Raw genomic sequence first — 19,033 nt, forward strand, 5'->3', positions numbered from 1 at the left:
TTTTAATGTTTTAATGTTTAATGTTTTTATATCTGGTTTTTAATGCATTGTAAGCCGCCTGAGTCTTCGGAGAAAGGCGGCATACAAGTTGAACAAATATCTATCTATCTATCTATCTATCTATCCTGTTTCCCCTAAAATAAGACATCCCCTGATAATAAGCTTAATTGGGCTTTTGAGCGCATGCATTAAAATAAGCCTTCCCCAAAAATATTTAAATGCACGCACAGCCAGTCCCCACCATTTCTTCTGGTTAGGGTTAGGGAGATAGAGGTAAGACTGCAAGAAGAGCCCTATCTTGCACCCCAAAATAATAAGACTTCCCCAAAAATAAGGCCAAGTGCTTATTTCAGGGTGCAAAAAAAAATATAAGACAGAAATATAAAAATATTATATATATACATCTTATAAAAATATAAGACGTGTTTCCCCTTTTGGGGAAACACGGTATCTATCTATCTATCTATCTATCTATCTATCTATCTATCTATCTATCCATCTATCTATCCATCTATCATCTATCTATCTGTCTGTCTATCGTCTATCGTCTATCGTCTATCGTCTATCGTCTATCGTCTATCGTCTATCGTCTATCTGTCTGTCTGTCTATCTAACTAGCTAACCAACTTCATTCATTCATTCATTCATTCATTCATTCATTCATTCATTCATTCATTCAATTTCTATAGCTGCCCATCTCAGTCAATGACTCTGAGCACTCTTCAAAAAATATATTACACTTACATATGCTAAAAACATTTCAAAACAATAAAAACACTAAAAATATACATAGGAGCAAGACACTTGGCCAGTTAGCAATATAGTCAGGAAATGGGGCCCTTCACGCATTCAACACTCAGTCTTGGGAACATAGCCAGGCTTCTAGGAAGGCTAACAGGGTTGGGGCCATTCTTATCTCCAAAGGGAGGATGTTCCATAGAATAAGGGCCACTATGGAAAACTTGGAGTTATAATGGCAGCTGGGACCAGGATTGCTGTCAGCAAGTGACATCATATAAAGTGTGATGCAACACAACCACCTTGCTTAGCAATAGTGCTGCTGACACTATTGGTTGCCAACACAACCTCAGGATGAATGGATTGTTAAATGGGAAGAAATGGGAGTTTTTAAGAATCATGGAGGGTGCAAGAGTGCCATTGGGGAAGGAATTTCTGTGGATGGGCACTAGGCAGCACAGACTGGCAGAGGTCACAGAGGAATGAAGATCACAGGAGGACTGGCTTGAGATCCTGGGTGGGTGCATGCTATGCAATACAAGCAGATGGGAGCTGCTACAGACTATGAGATCCCTACTCTATAGTGGGCTCCTTGGCAGAAAAAGTGACCGGATCAAGTTATTGGGGTGACATGCAAAGTTCCCTGTTGGCTTACTGTTGTGACCTAGGCTCACTTAGTCATTACAAGACACAATTAGTCCCAAACAAATCTATTTTATTATAACGGCTGAGAATTACTTCATTCCCAGCTTAGTCCAAATTAATTCCAAAACAAGTCCTTCAGAAAAAGTCCCTCGGGCTTATCATAAACCTTTATCTTCTTTGGCACCCAGCCAAAGGCCTTTCTTGGCAAAGCCCCACGAAGTTCAGAAACAAGAGACACTGACTGGAAACAAATTTAGCAGCGTTGCTTTCCTACAAAGAGCCCAAGAGCCTTTGCTGCTCTTTTAAGCCTTATGGGAGGGCCTTACTCCCAAGTTGTCCCTTTTGCTTTAGCTGCTCTTACCTTCTGGCAGCTCTGCGCATGCGTGCACTAGGAACAGGCTCCTCCTGTTTCTCTGCCTCTCTGCTGTCCGACTCTGGAGGCTCTGGAGTCCACGCATCACTCCCAAATGTCCCTGGCCCTATCTCTGCCTTCGACACAGAGCCCTCATCTGGGCCTTCCCCAGACTCCAGGACTGGCCCATGGTCCTTCCCAACCTCCTCACTGTCTGACTCCACTGCCACCTCCACAGGCCTGCTGGTGGACCACAACACTTACCCATTGATTTTGCATGTGGAAAAGCCAGCAGGAAAAGTCACAAATAATGATCATGTGATGCAACTCACTGCATTTTCATCATCGTGAATGCAGGGACATTTTAATAGCCAGGATATGGACTGGTCATGAGTCATTTTTTTCAGTACCGTTTTGAAGAGTTGATAAGAAAGATAAGCTGGTGACTATTCTTGTCTTTCATTGAACCACAGGGTTGGAAAGGATCTTGAAGGCAGTGGTGGGATTCAGCCAGTTCGCACCACTTCGGGGGAACCAGTTGTTAAATTTCTGAGCAGTTTGGCAAACTGGTTGTTGGAAGAAATCATTAGGGCAGAGAACCGGTTGTTAAATTACTTGAATCCCACCACTGCTTGAAGGTCTTCCAATCTCTGCTCAAGGCAGGAGTCCTCATACCGTCTTGGACAAACAATTATCACATCTTTTCTTTAAAACTTCCAGAGATGGGACACCCTTTCCATTTAGCAATTTTCCTACTCCACTTCTGTCTTTGGCTGTCTATTTTTTTAAACTTGCAGTGGATGGTTGATGGAGGAAAGTAGGCTATGCACAAAGGGCTTCATTGATAACATTAGTTATATTGTGTATATCTATAAATCATTAGCTTCTGCTATTTGTAACAGATAGGTGCAGCTTCTCCAGTATGCATCTGTCTCCTTCTTGTTGTGATTGGGATGACTCACAAGCATTATTATTAATTTTTTTTTGTATTTGATGTTCTTATTTAATATGCTGATTCCCTTGTAATTGAAATGTAAGCTTATGAAACACAATCTGATTCCTTATATGCATGCCTGATCTACCACCATTTTTTCACATTACAGAGGCTGAATAAAGCCAATGTAAACCTAAATCCAATTTAAGCTAATGGAAGACTATGAAGCAGAATCATTTCATAGAACCACAATTTGGTGAAAATCTTATCTCTGGATGTTCATGCAGATATCGCTTGTAAGAACTAGAGGAAATGAATTCACCGTCTCCAATCATGGAAGAAGGTTAATATTATGTAATATTCTTACATGAAATGAAATTGAAGTCTCTCTCTCTCTCTCTCTTTCCCTCTCTCTTACACAAACATAAACACAGAGCATACGTTCTCATATATAAAATAAATTATGGGAATGGATAAATATGTCACAGTTAATTTAGTACAGAGTGTTATGGTGTTGTACAAGGGGAAGGCAATGGGATGGAAGAATCTGATTCAATTTAGAGCCGCTCCTGTTATTGAATCTACTCCAAGCACCAGGATTTCATAGCTTAGTTTGTACATCCTTAAATTAGATTATGCAAAGTATAGTTGAATATCGATAGCCATGCTATTTCAAATGGTGTGATTCAAAGTATAACTTGAAGGGGATGCAGTGGCTCACTGGCTAAGACACTGAGCTTGTCGATCGAAAGGTCGGCAGTTCAGTAGTTCAAATCCCTAGTGCCGCGTAACAGGGTGAGCTCCCGTTACTTGTCCCAGTTTCTGCCAACCTAGCAGTTCAAAAGCATGTAAAAAATGCAAGTAGAAAAATAGGGACCATGTTTGGTGGGAAGGTAACAGCGTTCTGTGCACCTTTGGCGTTTAGTCATGATGGCCACATGACCACAGAGATGTCTTCGGACAGTGCTGGCTCTTCGGCTTTGAAACGGAGATGAGCACTGCCCCCTAGATTCGGGAACGACTAGCACATATGTGCGAGGGGAACCTTAACCTTTACCTTTACAGTATAACTCACAAAAGTGCATAGGAAAGAGATGCACACATTAAGGGAAAACAGTGCATGAAGGTGGATATATCTGAGAATAATGCATTGTATGAGGAAAATCATTTGCAAAAAATTATAGGGCTATGCAATATTTTGGGTTTGATTTCCAGAAGGAACTTCTAGGTGAAGGTAGCACCTATCTGAACTTCTTAAAGAAGAACCTGGGATCTGTCTTTTTCTGGAACCATGTGGCAGCTGTAGAGGGCAGCCATATGAGAAGCCGAAGGAATATATGAAGAGAATGGAAAACAAGAGTGCAAGAAAGCTACATCTTTCTCTATGTACCCACCACATCTTAATGTCTGCCCAACCTATTTTCCCAGATTAAAAGACAGACGAGGAAGAATTCAATGTCAACAATCCTGTGTCCACTGTCAATCTCCACAGAGGGTTTCATCCCAACGTCCAACATTAGACGCTTTCCTGATCATTTTTCTACCATGTGGGTTCAACCCAGGGGTGGGTTCTACTTACCTTTACTACCGGTTCGCAACGGGATCGTGCGTGCATACTTGCTTCGCTTGTGCACGCACCTTGCTTCTGCGCATGCACAGAAGGCCGATGACGACATCCAGGGCAGCGGGCGGGGCCTCCCATCGGTTTTACTACCAGTTCTTGCGAACCGGTCCGAACCGGGGGCAACCCACCACTGACGTGCCTCCATTTTGCAAAACTTGATTTTCACTATAAAGATGACTCATCTCTTCTTTTTACAGGATTCAGCTGTATCTGGCCCCTGGTGCATTTGTTTATCTTTCTTGCTTCTTGCAATTCTCTATTGCAAGAATGAAAAACTCCAACAGAAAGACATCACTGACGCAGGGAAAGGTGGTCTCAGTTATGGATTTCCAATCACAACATTTGGAAAACCTAGCATTCGTTTAGCATCCTGATGAACGGCTACTCTGTAAAGATCATGCCTTCGCCTAGTATTTGTAGAGCTTCTGAATGGCACACATCTATTCATAAAATGCCACCAAGAAGCAGTTCCTGATTGAAATGTCTGCAAATGGCTTCACAGTTCAATTTATGTGAGGGTTTATCAACTGTCAGGAACATGATATGCCCATCATTTCAAATACTGTACAGAATGAATCTTTTCAATAGCTGGAATCAAAACAAACTTTCTCCCTTGTGGGTTTGTTTGTTTTTTTAAATCATTTCAGTCATGTCTCTGGGCTGGGACATTGGCAAGAGGACCCAGATATCTTCCAATGTCATCAGGTCGGAGTTGTCCCTAAGTGTTTTGCAGCTTGATGCAAAGGACGAATTCCTGGTCTTTGAAGTTTCCATGGCAACCTCTCTTGTGTCTTTGAAGCAGAGAGGGACAAACTACTGCAACTCTCCGTTCCCATTCAGCAGGGAAAGACCAAGAAAGCAAAGACCACAGCTTTCAATAATTAATGCTAGTTGGGTCAAATCAGAATATCAGAAAACCGTACGAAGAATTTCTCACCCGGCGCTCCTGCAAGAAATGCTCCTTGGAATGATCTGAAACCTTCTTGCCAGATTTTGTTCCTTCAGCGCCAAGTTCCTGTTTATGAGAGAAGCTGTCAAATGACTTGCCCTTTCTCTCTTAATTGTTTATGTCTCCTCTTCTCACAAATTGTCACATAAGGTAAGAGACGATGGGAGTCAACTTGAGACAGCTGGGCATTTTCTGGCATTTGGAAGTCAGAGCTGTGCATGCCACATGGTAGTCTGCAAGCTTCAGTTCCTGTGGAGGATACCTGCCTATCATTGCATCTGAAAACAGCACCTGCTGTCAGCTATTTTTTTTTTTTAACATGGAAAAGAGAAAGAGCAACTTTTTTTTTTCAGGCTAGTAAGTAAGGTCAAGGCAAAAAACTTCAGCTCTGCCTAATTTTGTACCTGTCCACAGCTGGTGTATGGATCCCCAGAGCAGGGAGGAAGATCATATGGACTACTGCTTTGTAAGATGCTAAAAATGGACTACTCTTATATTTGTGTTGGAAGCATCGAAAGGATGAAAGAATTAGTTGCCTGGGGGATGGCCAACTGGGGTCTCCTTTCATGTCCCCCTTAAGTTGCCCGCTGAAGTGGTACCCATTTGTCTACTTGCAGTCATCCTCTTTCAAACCCGCTGGGTTAGCAGAAGCTGGAGTGAGTGATAGGAGCTCACCCTGTCACGCAGCAGCAACCTAGTCTCTAACACGAGCCTGCCGATTGTCAATCCAGTGTCCTAACTACATAAGAGACCATGACTTAGAAATATATTTGCCCTAACTACAAGGAATGGATCCTCTAACTATATTCGGTTTTATATAGATCCATGTTGGTCCTCTGTTTTGCATTTTGTCATCCGCAATAATTTCTGGAAGTTCTGCTAGAAGTGAAAAGATAAATATCAGTTTTCATTTCTAATTTCCTTTCTCTGTGTTTCTCAGCTGCCTGTGACATTGATAGATGCCACCCAACTAAATCAACCAGCTACACTGATGTGGTTGCATAAGACTTATAACAAGGCCAAAGATGGGCCTCCTTTTTGACTCAACTTGAGTCTTGCTCAAAAAGAGCAAGAGTGTTGAAGTGAAGACTATTTCACTTTTTGCATTTTTACTTTTCAATCACCAGAAACACAACACTAACTGTGAACTGTCCCATCTTTCTTACACACCAAGGTTTAAGAGTGGATGTCGGGTGAGGTATCCCTGGAAGCTAAGTGGAAGATAAGGCTAGTTACAGAAACTACCAAAGTGTTACATTATAGGAAGTTAGCACCCACCTCTCTCCTAGAAAAATGAGATATGTTAGGAAATATTAAAAGGGCAGAATGTTTCCCCTAAAAGGGAGGCAGAAACTCAGACCCCCCGCCCTCACCTTTGTCAATAGGCCATTAAGGGCCAGTCTATTCTACATAACAAAGATCTACCTCCTGCAGGCAGAGCCATAGTAGGAATTGCCCTCACCCAAGATCCAAGAAAAATAGGATTAGCCCTCTACTCATCTAGCAACAGAATTCACCACTTGGCACCTGGGGAGATTGCATCACCCAGCAAGGCTCAACCAGTGGTGGGATTCAAGTAATTTAACAACCGGTTCTCTGCCCTAATGATTTCTTCCAATAACCAGTTTGCCAAACTGTTCAGAAAGTTAACAACCGGTTCTCCCGAAGTGATGCGAACTGGCTGAATCCCACCACTGGGCTCAACCAAATTTAGCATACAGGACAAACTACAGAGTTGCTCCTGCATGGCCCCATGGGAGTCTGACAACCAATCAGAATACAAGCTCAAACTCAAAGCCCAACAGAGGGCATAAAGCCAAGGTACTCTCAGCATCTCTGCCCTTTTCTATCCAGGACCTCAAACCATGTGATCCTGTCCACCATTAAACATCTTTCCAAACAGTCTCCATGTTTCCAGTGTCTTTTCCCCCACTTGGAACTGAACCCAAAAGGATATTTCTTCCAACAACTTCAAAAAAGGTAGTGTAAATAGAATATGAAGAAGAGTCCTTGGTGGTCTCTGAGCTTGGTTGTTTTCTTGTAGATGTTTCATTACCCAAACTAAGTAAACAGCAGACCTTTCATTACCTGAAATAAGTAGCATCATGATGCTATCTAGTTTGGGTAATGAAACTTCTGCAAGAAACAACCAAGCTCAGAGATCACCAATGATCCTTCAATTCAATCCTGAGCTACAAATATTCTCTTCTCTTGGTAGAATATGAAGAAGCAAAGGGCTTCTGAGAGAAGAGATTGGAGACATTCAACCCCCTTTTTAGCCATTCTGGTACAATTGCATACTTAATAATGTTTTCTCTTTAGTTTACAAGGTTCGCATTCTTAACACTTGCAAATTAAAAATGCCAGGACATTAGGAAGACAAATCTTGCACATTCCGTGAATACAAGATTAGCTCACATATTATGCAAATATTATGCAAATATTATTTCCTTCATACGGCAAATGAATTAAATGTGTTTGATTTAATTAGATTGGTGTCGTGAACTACATTCCACAACAGAAGAAGAAACAGCTTGTTTGAGACAGCATCAACTCTGCTGGACCAGATAATCTTTTCTTAATTGCAAAAGTGAGGGAAGAGAAACTGAGGTGGACAGAGTGAAAAGTAATTTGATTCAAAACATTTTCTTAATTTTTTTCCCCCAAACAGTTGGTGATGAAAAATATTATTTTTGAATGTGGATATATTAGTTTTCATTGGCAGAAGATATTCACAATTTTGCAATGTTAATTTTTGACAACTTCTGGTATTTGTCGTGTATCCATACTACAACAGTCACTATCTAATTTGCTGAAAAAAATCTATCCCATATTATAATTAAAACAATTTTAAGAAACAAATGATACGTATTTATAAGAGCCAGTATGGTCTAGTGGTTAAGGCATCATGCTAGAAACTTGGAGATTGTGAATTCTAGTTCCATCTTAGCTATAAAAACCCAGATAGGATTATTCACCCAGTGAGAAATAAATAAATATATAAGATGCATTAATTCCCTTCCATAAACAGGTGTAAAATAAGGGACTGCTATGAATGAAAACACACAGTGTTGTAATTCAAAGCTCTGGATCCTCCGATATTGAGATATATTTCCTAGATGGCCCAGTTAACATAAGCAGCAGGAAGAATTCTGGTTTTCATATTTCTGCAATATTCAGAGAAAATATTGACTGATGTTTGGAGGGGTAGAGCACACGACTTGTCCATCATAGCCAGAGGAAACAAGATTTAATTAGCCTACCAACTTCTCTTGAAAGATTTTCAGGACATTTAAGAAAATACCTCACTAAACTATATAATTACTTATTGAGTATTAAACTAGAAGAACAGGTAAAGGAAACAATGATAGCATGGGCTAAGAATTTTGGATATACAATTGAGTTAGACAAATGGCAGCAAATATGGGAAAGAAATTATAAATTAACCATATCCACAGCATATAAAGGAAATCAATATAAAATGTACTATAGATGGCAGATGGCACCTGAAAAATTGGCAAAAATGTTTAAAGATCAATCAGCTAAATGCTGGAAATGCCACCAGATACCAGGATCGTATTATCATATGTGGTGGACGTGTCCAGAAGCGAGGAACTATTGGATTAAAATTCGAACATGGCTAGAGGAAATGATACAACAATGTATTGATTTAAAACCTGAACTGTTCCTATTGGTATCTTACCAGAGAAATATAGTAAAGAAAATATTTATTTGATTATACATAGTATAACTGCAGCGAGAATTGTATTTGCACAAAATTGGAAAGCCGAGAAAATCCCTTTAGAGGGAGAAGTAATTAGGAAAATATTGGAATGTGCAGAAATGAATATATTAACATTGGTAATTAAAGAAAAGGAAGAATTGGAGTATTTTAAAGTATGGGGGCAATTATATCAATGGTTAGAGAAGATAGATAGATAGATAGATAGATAGATAGATAGATAGATAGATAGATAGATAGATAGATAATTCATGAATTAATATAAATATAAGAAAATTGGGAAGAATGATGTAACAATCTAAATGAAAATATAAAGGTATGATAGAAATATAATAGGAAAATGATGGAGGAGGGAGTAATATGTACTCAGATGAAACACTGAATGATTAAGGATGTATTGTTTGTTTGTTTGTTTGTTTAAAAAAAATAAAAAACTTTTTAAAAAAGAAAAATAAAATATCTCACTATTGCATGGATGTAATGTGAATATTGGGAACAGAGTGAAGAACACCAAGATAAGAAATAAAAGCAATCTGAGTCGGGATCAGAAATGGAATGTGAGAAAGCATCTCAGACAAAACCCTCCCTGGTTCTCATGAATATATATACAGAGAAGGAAATACACATTCCGACATGCATGATTCAGTCAAGCAATAGCAATAGCCTTTAGACTTATATACTTAGTGCTTTGTAGCAATCCCTGAGCAGTTCACATATGTCAGTATACTATATAGCCTCCAAACAATCTGGGTCCTCATTTTACCAACCTTGGAAGGATGAAAGGCTGAGTTCAACTTTGAGCCAGACAGGATTGAACGCCAGACTAACGGGGTGCCGTTAGGCTTTAAGAGAGATTCGGGTCAGGGCGATCCAGCATCTGGAGAAGGAGTGGTCAGGGGGCTGAGTAGAGATGGGACGGACATTGATTGGAGCATGTGATCGACTGGGGAGTGAGGGGATGGTTTGGGGGGGTTTGACTTACTGAGGGTAAACCCGGGCTCTTCAGATTTGGGTTTTCCCAGATGTGCCAGTTTACCTATTCTAGTAAAGCGAACTTTGGAAAATGCTTGCTTCCACATCTTTACTCGGAGTTGGGGTTTTCTGGAATGCTGACAGTTAGCCTGCAATTCTACCTTTTAACTACTGCGCCACCATGGCTTCTGTATAACCTTATGATAAAAACAGTATTAGCATGGATGACTTTTATCATAACCTTATGATAAAAACAGTATTAACATGGATGACTTTAGCATCTATTAGCATGGATGAATCTGATTTACCTTGAAGGTCTGACAGTAACATCCAGCTAAACTGAATAACGATGTCTTTCCAGGAGTGATTTAAAAGGGACATATGTGAGGTCCTTTTTATTTGAAATCCTACTAGAAATCAGATCCTACAGGTTTTTTTTTCCAGATCCAAGAATTTGTTCATATTGCTGTAGGACTATATGACAGTGTAATTTTCTGCCAGTATCCTCTTCTGTGATTGGCATAGAACTAGATGTAATGATTCCCCTTTCTTATAGAAGAAAGCCATTAAAATCCATCATCTATTCACCCACAAATTTTTGGAGATTATAGAAGTTGCTGAAGGGACATAATAATAATAGAATAGGTAGAATTAGTGGGACATAATAGTAGAGTCAGTAGAATTGGTTTGACTTGCTGTTTTGCTTCTGTAAAAATGGCTTTGCTAAGAATTAGAACTGCCTCTGCCATTTGCTTCTACCAGTGATCTCACCTCTGTTTTATTTTGTTTTTCTATACCGCTCCATGCCTGGTGGATATCTCAAGAAGCGGAGTTGCTGTGCACCCCCCCTTCCTTGCTGCACTGCCAAAGGAAGGGACAGGCCAGGGGGCCAGCATTGGATACTAAGTTGATGTCTATGAGGGTATAAAAGAATGCCATACCTTCCCCGAGGTGTAACTATTTCCTTACATGCATAGTATCTGTATGTTCTGGATATAGTCCCATCCAGTATTTTGTTTTTGGCCATAAATAAAATCTGCTTCTTTTTGCAAGCCTCATCTTGAGTCTCTCTCTTTGGCATTCTGGTGACTCAAGTACATTTTGGGACCTTACATTGCCTAATGCTTCCACTTACGAGTCATCCTGCTGAGACATAACCAATTTTTTTTATTTAAGTATGTGAATGCTTTTTTTTTTGCATACATAGAAGATTTTAGATCTGGAAAAACAGGACCCCAAAGATTTAAATACTGTCTCCCCGTGGAGCCCATTATTTACGTGCCAGGGAGAGGTGGAGGCTTAAATAATACGCACCTGAGAAGGCTTTGCAAAATCGGGAACATGATTTAAACAAATGGAAATGTCAGTTTCGTAAAAAGAAAAATCACTTCTATAATAATGGATCAGAACTTCGTTCCTGTTTGTAATGAGAACAGCATAGGCTTGAGAAGCTGCTAGGAAGCATATTCAGTAAATAAGTAATGAATTAAAAATGACTTTCGGGCCTGGAAATGTCTATGTGCCAGATTGGGACAACTTCACAATACTTCTTCGGCCTCAGTTATAGTACAGGTCTGGAGTGAGAATGGAGATCCAGACATAGAGAGCTTGTTTATTTCTTAAATTAAACCTCAAAATTCTTGCACCTTTTCAAAACAAATAAAAGCTCCTTTTTTATGTCCCCGTGATTCCTTAATTTGGGGCAGAGTAGGGGCAACTGAATGGAGCTGAGCGTTTACTGGCTGGCTGCCCTTTCTGACGCCTACACAAAGATCACAGCAGATATGTTTTCTTTGCACCCTAGGAAAATAACATCTGTCGCTACCTAGGATTGAACTTTCAACCTTCTGAGTGGGACCCAATAAATAAATAAATAAATAACTCTATATTGGCAGATGTATGAAGCTTGAACACTTTGTAACTTAAGACAAGGTTATGTTTTTTTTTTGTTTTGTTTTTTAATCTCTGGAAGATATACATGTGGTGTATATTTTACGTGGTAAAATAGAGAGATGCATTGTTGAAATTTTGGGGGAAAATGTGTTCCTGAAGCTCATCCATTCTGCTTCCAAATTTTAGCTATGGATCATGGAGTACTTGGGGGGGGGTGTCCACAAAAAAGTGTTGGAGAAATGTATGTGGTTACAACTAAATGCCACTCTTCCTGATGTAGATGAGCAACTAATATCTGTGGAGTCAGTCTCATTGAAGACAAATAAGTTGCAACTTCCAGTCTACAATCCACTCCTTTCAACAGTTCCAAGGAGGCACCATACCCATTTGCACTACTCAGGTAACCCTCTTGACACAGATAAACCTCCAAGTGGCTTTAATGACTCGCTAAAAGAAAGCAAAGGACCATCTGTCTGCAAGGCAGGAGTGGGATTCAGCTGCTTCGGACCAGTTTGGGCGAACCGGTAGCTCCGGTGGTCAACTAGGCCCGCCCACCCCTGCACTATACCGACCTATATTTCCTTTGTTTGAAGCCCAGCCGATAGGCTCAGCAGAGCGGATTGATGCACCTCAGCTGTTTTACTCACTGGGGCTGCAGTAGAAGATAAGTTTAGAGCTGTTTTCAAATGCACTGCGTGCGCTCAGCAAACCGGTTATACACTGGTTGAATCCCACCATTGCTGCAAGGAGTATAAATCCTTCCATTCCCCACCATCCAGAAAAAGCTTCTTGGATGAGAAGCAAAACGTCTTCCAAGAGAAAAACAGAAAGTCCAGTGGCTTCTTGAAAACAAGCACCTTTGGGATTCTTCAAAGTTCACAGACTTTGTTTCAGAGTAAGACTGCTTTGCATCCAGCTCCTTCAAAGCTCTTTATCATTTCTTCCCTCCCTGCTGATCCTACAGACCCCAAAGTGAAAAATCCTATTTCCCACATAATTCCTGGAACGGCAAGCTGATAAAACCTTTTTAAGGCCATCTATTTGGAAAGCCTACGAGGGAGAGCAGAAACCTCAAGAATAAACATCTCCAGGACACGGTTTATCTCACAGTGCACGTCTATCACCTTATTATATTTTTCCTTTTATTTGTTTGCAGAGCAGTGGGGATGCACTCATTTTCCGGCTCTCTTCCTTTCAGGCTTCTCAGTAAGCAGCTCTGTCAAAATGTTTCCTCGGTCCTCAGCAACCCACCTGGCTTGCTCTAAACTCTACACACACATCCCTCACCTTCTGCCTGAGTATAATCTTCTGAATCAGTCAACATATGCAAGACTTTGACAGACACCTAAACTCTCCCAGAAAGGTCAAGCGGATCTCAGTGTACCTGTCCCTCTCGCTCAACTAGAGAAAAGGAAGCAGACAATAAAATATCCGGTCTTGATTTATTTGATCTAGAATAGAATAAAATAACAGAGTTGGAAGGGACCTTGGAGGTCTTCTAGTCCAACCCCCTGCTTAGGCAGGAAACCCTACACCACTTCAGACAAATGGTTATCCAATTTCTTCTTTAAAACTTCCAGTGTTGGAGCATTCACAACTTCTGGAGGCAAGTTATTTGCCACTGATTAATTATTCTAACTGTCAGGATATTTCTCCTTAGTTCTAGGTTGCTTCTCTCCTTGATTAATTTCCACCCATTGCTTCTTGTCATGCCCTCAGGTGCTTTGGAGAATAGCTTGACTCCCTCTTCTTTGTGGCAGCCCCTGAGATATTGGAACGCTGCTATCATGTCTCCCCTAGTCCGTCTTTTCATTAAACTAGACATACCCAGTTCCTGCAACCGTTCTTTGTATGTTTTAGCCTCCAGTTCCCTAATCATCTTTGCTGCTCTTCTCTGCACTCTTCCTGGAGTCTCAACATCTTTTTTACATCATGACGACCAAAACTGGATGTAGTATTCCAAGTGTGGCCTTACCAAGGCATTATAAAGTGGTATTAACACTTCACGTGATCTTGATTCTATCCCTCTGTTTATGCAGCCTAGAACTGTGTTGGCTTTTTTGGCAGCTGCTGGCTCATATTTAAATGGCTGTCCACTAGGACTCCAAGATCCCTCTCACTACTATTGAGCAAGGTACCACATATACTGTATCTGTGCATTTTGTTTTTCTTGCCTTAGCAAGAGGAAGATTGCAAAATCACCATGAATCATGCCCAATTTAATTTGCACCCACCAGCTATCCAGTTCAGAGTAAGCTATATGTCACTCAGTTCAGCCACCCAAAAATAAAGAAATAGTTTGGTGTTTATTTAACATCAACAAACATCAAAGACAGTTCACTAGCAAAATGGAACAAAGGCAAAAGCAAGGAGAGACTGATATCAACATCAGGCAAGAATTTACATTATTTATATCTCTTGAGAGTTCTAGATCAAAAGGCATTAAACTTTCCAGAATCACTGGAAAGGACATTGTGGGTAGCTAGCACGGCCAGTCCCAAAGAGAGTGGCCTTTGACTATTTTAGCTTTGATCGTTTTGTGTACATACCAGCAACAGAACAGTGGCGGGAAGCAGGATATCAGATGATTCGTTCTTTATTCTGCAGAGTTTAGAGCAGGGGTCAGCAACCTGTGGCTCTGGAGCCGCATGTGGCTCTTTCACCCCTCTGCTGCGGCTCCCTGTCACTCAAAATATGCGTCACAACCACCAATGTGCAACACCCACCAGCATGCGATTTATTGAGCTTTTCAACCCCCGGTAAGCCAACCATGGATAAATCCAAGAAAAGAAAAGTTTCAAAAGAAAACAGAATGTTTAAATCAATTACATATTCTAGTTTTGTGGCCACTCATAAAATAGCCAGGCACAAGAAAGGTTTTGTTGTTCCCGGTGTTTTCTTTTCTGTGGGAAACTGGTCCAAATGGCTCTTTGAGTGTTTAAGGTTACAGACCCCTGGTTTAGAGGGTGGGGGGGATGATGTATTCAACAAGGTGAAATAAAACAAAATACAATAAATAAAAATAAATGAAATAAAATAAAACAATAAAACAAACAATTAAATTAAAATATAAATTAAATAATAAATTAAAATGTTAAATAAGATTGCAAATAAAATATAAATAAAATAATTAAATTAAAGTATAAATAAAGAAAATGAAATAATAAAATAAAATGTAAAATAAGATTGTAAATAAAATATAAATAATAAAAATAAATTAATAATAAAATATGAAAAGTCTCAATTGGGGCTGGTATAGTTTTTATTTGCTGATTATGCTGATTGGCACATGCGATGGTTGTGTGTAGTGGGGGGAAGAACTTTGGATTTGGAATTGGGTGGGGAAGACCTGGGACGCTTCAGAGTCGGGTTTTCACCTGCTATGCCAATATGACATGCCTAATAAATCTATACTTTAAGGAACCTTGTAGCCTTGGAGTTTTGATTTCATCTGGGCTGTTACTTGGAACCCTGACAGTCCTGCCTTCACGTGTTTTGGAGTTTTTCTTCTTTGTGACAGCCCTTCAAAGATTGGAAGACTGCTATCATGTCACCCCTAGTCTTTCTCTTAGACTATACATACCCAGTTCCCATAACCATTCAACCTATGCCCCCCACAGAGAGGGCTCGCAATCTGGGCGTCCTCCTGGACGCACGGTTGTCTTTAGAAGAGCATATGACGGCCGTGGCCAGGGGGGCTTTTTATCAGGTTTGCCCGATTTGCCAGTTGCAGCCCTTTCTGGACTGGGATGCCTTGCGCACGGTCACTCACTCCCTTGTCATCTCCCGGCTGGACTATTGTAATGCTCTCTACATGGGGCTCCCCTTGAAGAGCACTTGGAGGCTCCCGCTGGTCCAGAATGGGCGCAACCCGTTGTGCCCACATGACACCCCTCCTGCGCAAGCTGCACTGGCTCCCAGTGGTCTGCCGGGTGCGATTCAAGGTGTTGGTCACCACCTTTAAAGCGCTCCATGGCATAGGACCCGGGTACCTTTGAGACCGACTTCTGCCACAAACAGCCTCCCACCGGCTAGTTCGCTCCCACAGAGAGGGTCTCCTCAGGGTGCCATCTGCCAAGTTATGTCGGCTGGCGACACCCAGGGGGAGGGCCTTCTCTGTGAGAACCCCAGCCCTATGGAATGAACTGCCCCCGGAAATGCGCAAGATCTCCGACCTCCGTGTATTTCGCTGTGCCCTCAAGACCCTGCTGTTCTGCCAAGCCGGGCTATCAATTTAATGATTTTTTAAATTGGGTTTTAAATTTTTGGGGTTTTAAATTTCAGCCGAATTATGTAATAATTTTAATTATTTTTAACTGATGTTTGTCTTTGTGTTTTTTAATAGGCTGTACACCGCCCTGAGCCCTTCGGGAGAAGGGCGGTATAGAAATTTATTGATTGATTGATTGATTGATTGATTGATTGATTGATTTATCATATCATCCCATCCTCTTCTTCAAATTTCTTATCACCAACAACATAAAATACAGGAGATGGTAGAACAAGACACTAAGAATTGTAGATCCTCAGTGCTGTATCTATCACCTCTTGTCTTACTATAGGTAAGGAACCATCCATCTCTTATCACTCCAATCCAGTTCGATGGCTAACCCCACTGGACCACGCTTCAGAGGGCATCCATGGACCAAAGAAACATTTTCCCTTTTGATCTTACTTTTGAAAACGTGTTTGCAGCCAGATTAGAATGTTATTTCCAGCTATATTTATTTATTTATTTTCTTAGATTTCTATGCCACCCTTCTCCTATAGGACTCGGGGCAGCTCACAGAATAAAAAACATATAACAATAAATAGAACTAAAACCATCCAAATGTAAAAAGCCCAACAACTAAAATCTCATAACAGATCAGGGAATTTGCTGAAAAAGCCATGTCTTCAGTTCAGCGCGGAAAGCGCGGAGGTCGGGGGCCGTCCGAAGCCCAGTGGGTAATTCATTCCAGAGGATTGGTGAGGCCACCGAGAACACTCTCATCCTGGGGGCCACCAGCCGACATTGTCTGGCCGATGGCACCCGGAGGAGGGCAGTCCTATGTGACCGCACTGGGCGGTGGGAGGTCAGTAGGAGGGGGTCCTGCAAGTACCCCAGGCCCATGCCATGTAGGGCTTTATAGGTCAAGACCAGCACCTTGAAGTGGATCCGAAGGGCCACTGGTAACCAGTGCAGCTCGCGCAGGAGAGGTGTTGCACGGGAGTAACGGGAGGCTCCCGTAACAACCCGCGCGGCTGCATATAGAAATCTTAAATTATAAGCACCAAGTATAAAAAACACATCCATCTTGGGGATTTTCTTTCTTTCGCAAAGACAAGTCTAAGGATTGTTCTGCGCTTATTGTTTCTATGAGTTTTAGCTAAATGATACTTTATAGTTGCCTGAGAGTGGAAAGATGGAAGGAGATGGGAAGAAAAGAGAATTTCCCCAGCCTGCCATGTATTTGAAATGAATGCCCTTCAAACCCCAAAAGCATTAGCCAAATCCAATTGGTTATGCTTATTACTGCCAGTATTTTCAGAAAATTCAATTCAGTTGCACTGTGGAGAGGCGTTCAGATTAAGTCAATCTGCTGCGCTCTTAAACATACGATGGGGAAAAGGTCAGAGATTAACATAACTCGAAGGAAGGTCAAGAGAAAATGAAGATTTATGGAATAATAGATGAGGAAGCAACAGTTAATTTCTGCAGTTTCTAGTCTTATTCCAAAAACAGAATAACAAAAGAAGACCAGGAGTGTCAATTGGATGTTGTCTACCCAACAAATTAACCTGCATAGAAATTATCAATACTACTACCTATGTGACTCTGTGACCCATTTGATTTGCACAGAAAAGTGTCAGTCTGTCTGTGTATGTCTGTCCATATATATTTGTATATGTATGTGTGTGTGTGTGTGTGTGTGGGTAGGTAGGTAGGTAGGTAGGTAGGTAGGTAGATAGATAGATAGATAGATAGATAGACAGACAGACAGACAGACAGACAGACAGACATGATAGAAAGAGAGATAAAAAGATGATAGAGATAGATAGATAAAGGTAGATGATAGGGATAAATAGACAGAAAGAGAGATAGAAAGATGATAGAAATAGATAGATAGATAAAGATAAATGATAGAGATTAGATACAGTAGATAGATAGATAGATAGATAGATAGATAGATAGATAGATAGATAGATAGATAGATGATAGATAGATAGATAAGTAGGTAGGTAGGTAGGTAGGTAGGTAGGTAGATAGATAGATAGATAGATAGATAGATAGTTAGATAGATAGATAGATAGATGACAGAAAGAGAGATAGAAAGATGATAGAAATAGATAGATAGATAAAGATAAATGATAGAGATTAGATACAGTAGATAGATAGATAGATAGATAGATAGATAGATAGGTAGATAGATGATAGATAGATAGATAAGTAGGTAGGTAGGTAGGTAGATAGATAGATAGGTAGGTAGGTAGGTAGGTAGGTAGGTAGGTAGGTAGATAGATAGATAGATGAAAGATGAAAGATAAGGATGGATGGATGGATGGATGGATGGATGGATGGAGATAGACAGGTCAAACGGGTCAGGATACTCAGCGCAAGCACACAAGGCACAGAACTGGACACGTTGCTCCAGCAACACTCAAGTCATCAGGGCGGGATTAAGTAGGCAACGTTGGTGCTGCCCTTCATAAGATGTGAGGTTGCCTCCTCATGAGTAGTCTAGCTGACTGGCATTGTGCCGATCTCTTCTCTGCTCTAAGTGTCCTTGGATCAGGTGTGGACTCCACCGCCTCCTCATTGGTAATAGGTGGCAGCTGCTCTCAGTCCTTGCCTGGAGCCTCCTGGCCAACTTGCTGCAGCTGTGGCTCACTTCCCTCATCCTCAGCCTCATCCGATCAATCCAGCTGAGACTGCTCCAGTGGTGGTATTCAGCCGGTTCTATCCGGTTTGGGAGAACCGGTAGCAGCGGCTGCGGGAGGCTCCGCCCACCCGCTCGGACGTCATCATGTCCCATTTTTGATGCTCTGAGCATGTGTGGAAGGCTCAGTGCATGCATGGAGGTGGCGCGTGCGCTCACATTTGCGAACCGGTAGCGAAGGTAAGTGAATACCACCCCTGGGGTGCTCCATTAGGCTAGCACTCTCTGAATCCCGATGTTGACCAATACTCAGCTCCATGCTTT

At 41.1% G+C, this 19,033-nt stretch overlaps 1 long non-coding RNA gene across 2 annotated transcripts; it reads left to right on the forward strand.

Annotated features, from left to right (window-relative positions):
- Positions 1–1,123: 1,123 nt before the first annotated feature.
- On the forward strand, positions 1,124–7,943 carry LOC117678173 (uncharacterized). Of its 2 annotated transcripts, XR_004594923.3 has the most exons (3): positions 1,124–1,255; positions 2,839–3,012; positions 7,734–7,943. It is a non-coding gene; the product is annotated as an uncharacterized LOC117678173 (long non-coding RNA). The 2 variants fall into 2 exon arrangements; XR_004594922.3 differs by lacking the exon at positions 7,734–7,943 and having other exon boundaries at positions 2,839–3,147.
- Positions 7,944–19,033: the final 11,090 nt, after the last annotated feature.

The sequence above is a fragment of the Pantherophis guttatus genome, chromosome 6, assembly GCF_059756535.1.
Source record: "Pantherophis guttatus breed Tessera chromosome 6, ASM5975653v1, whole genome shotgun sequence".
Taxonomy (NCBI): domain Eukaryota; kingdom Metazoa; phylum Chordata; class Lepidosauria; order Squamata; family Colubridae; genus Pantherophis; species Pantherophis guttatus.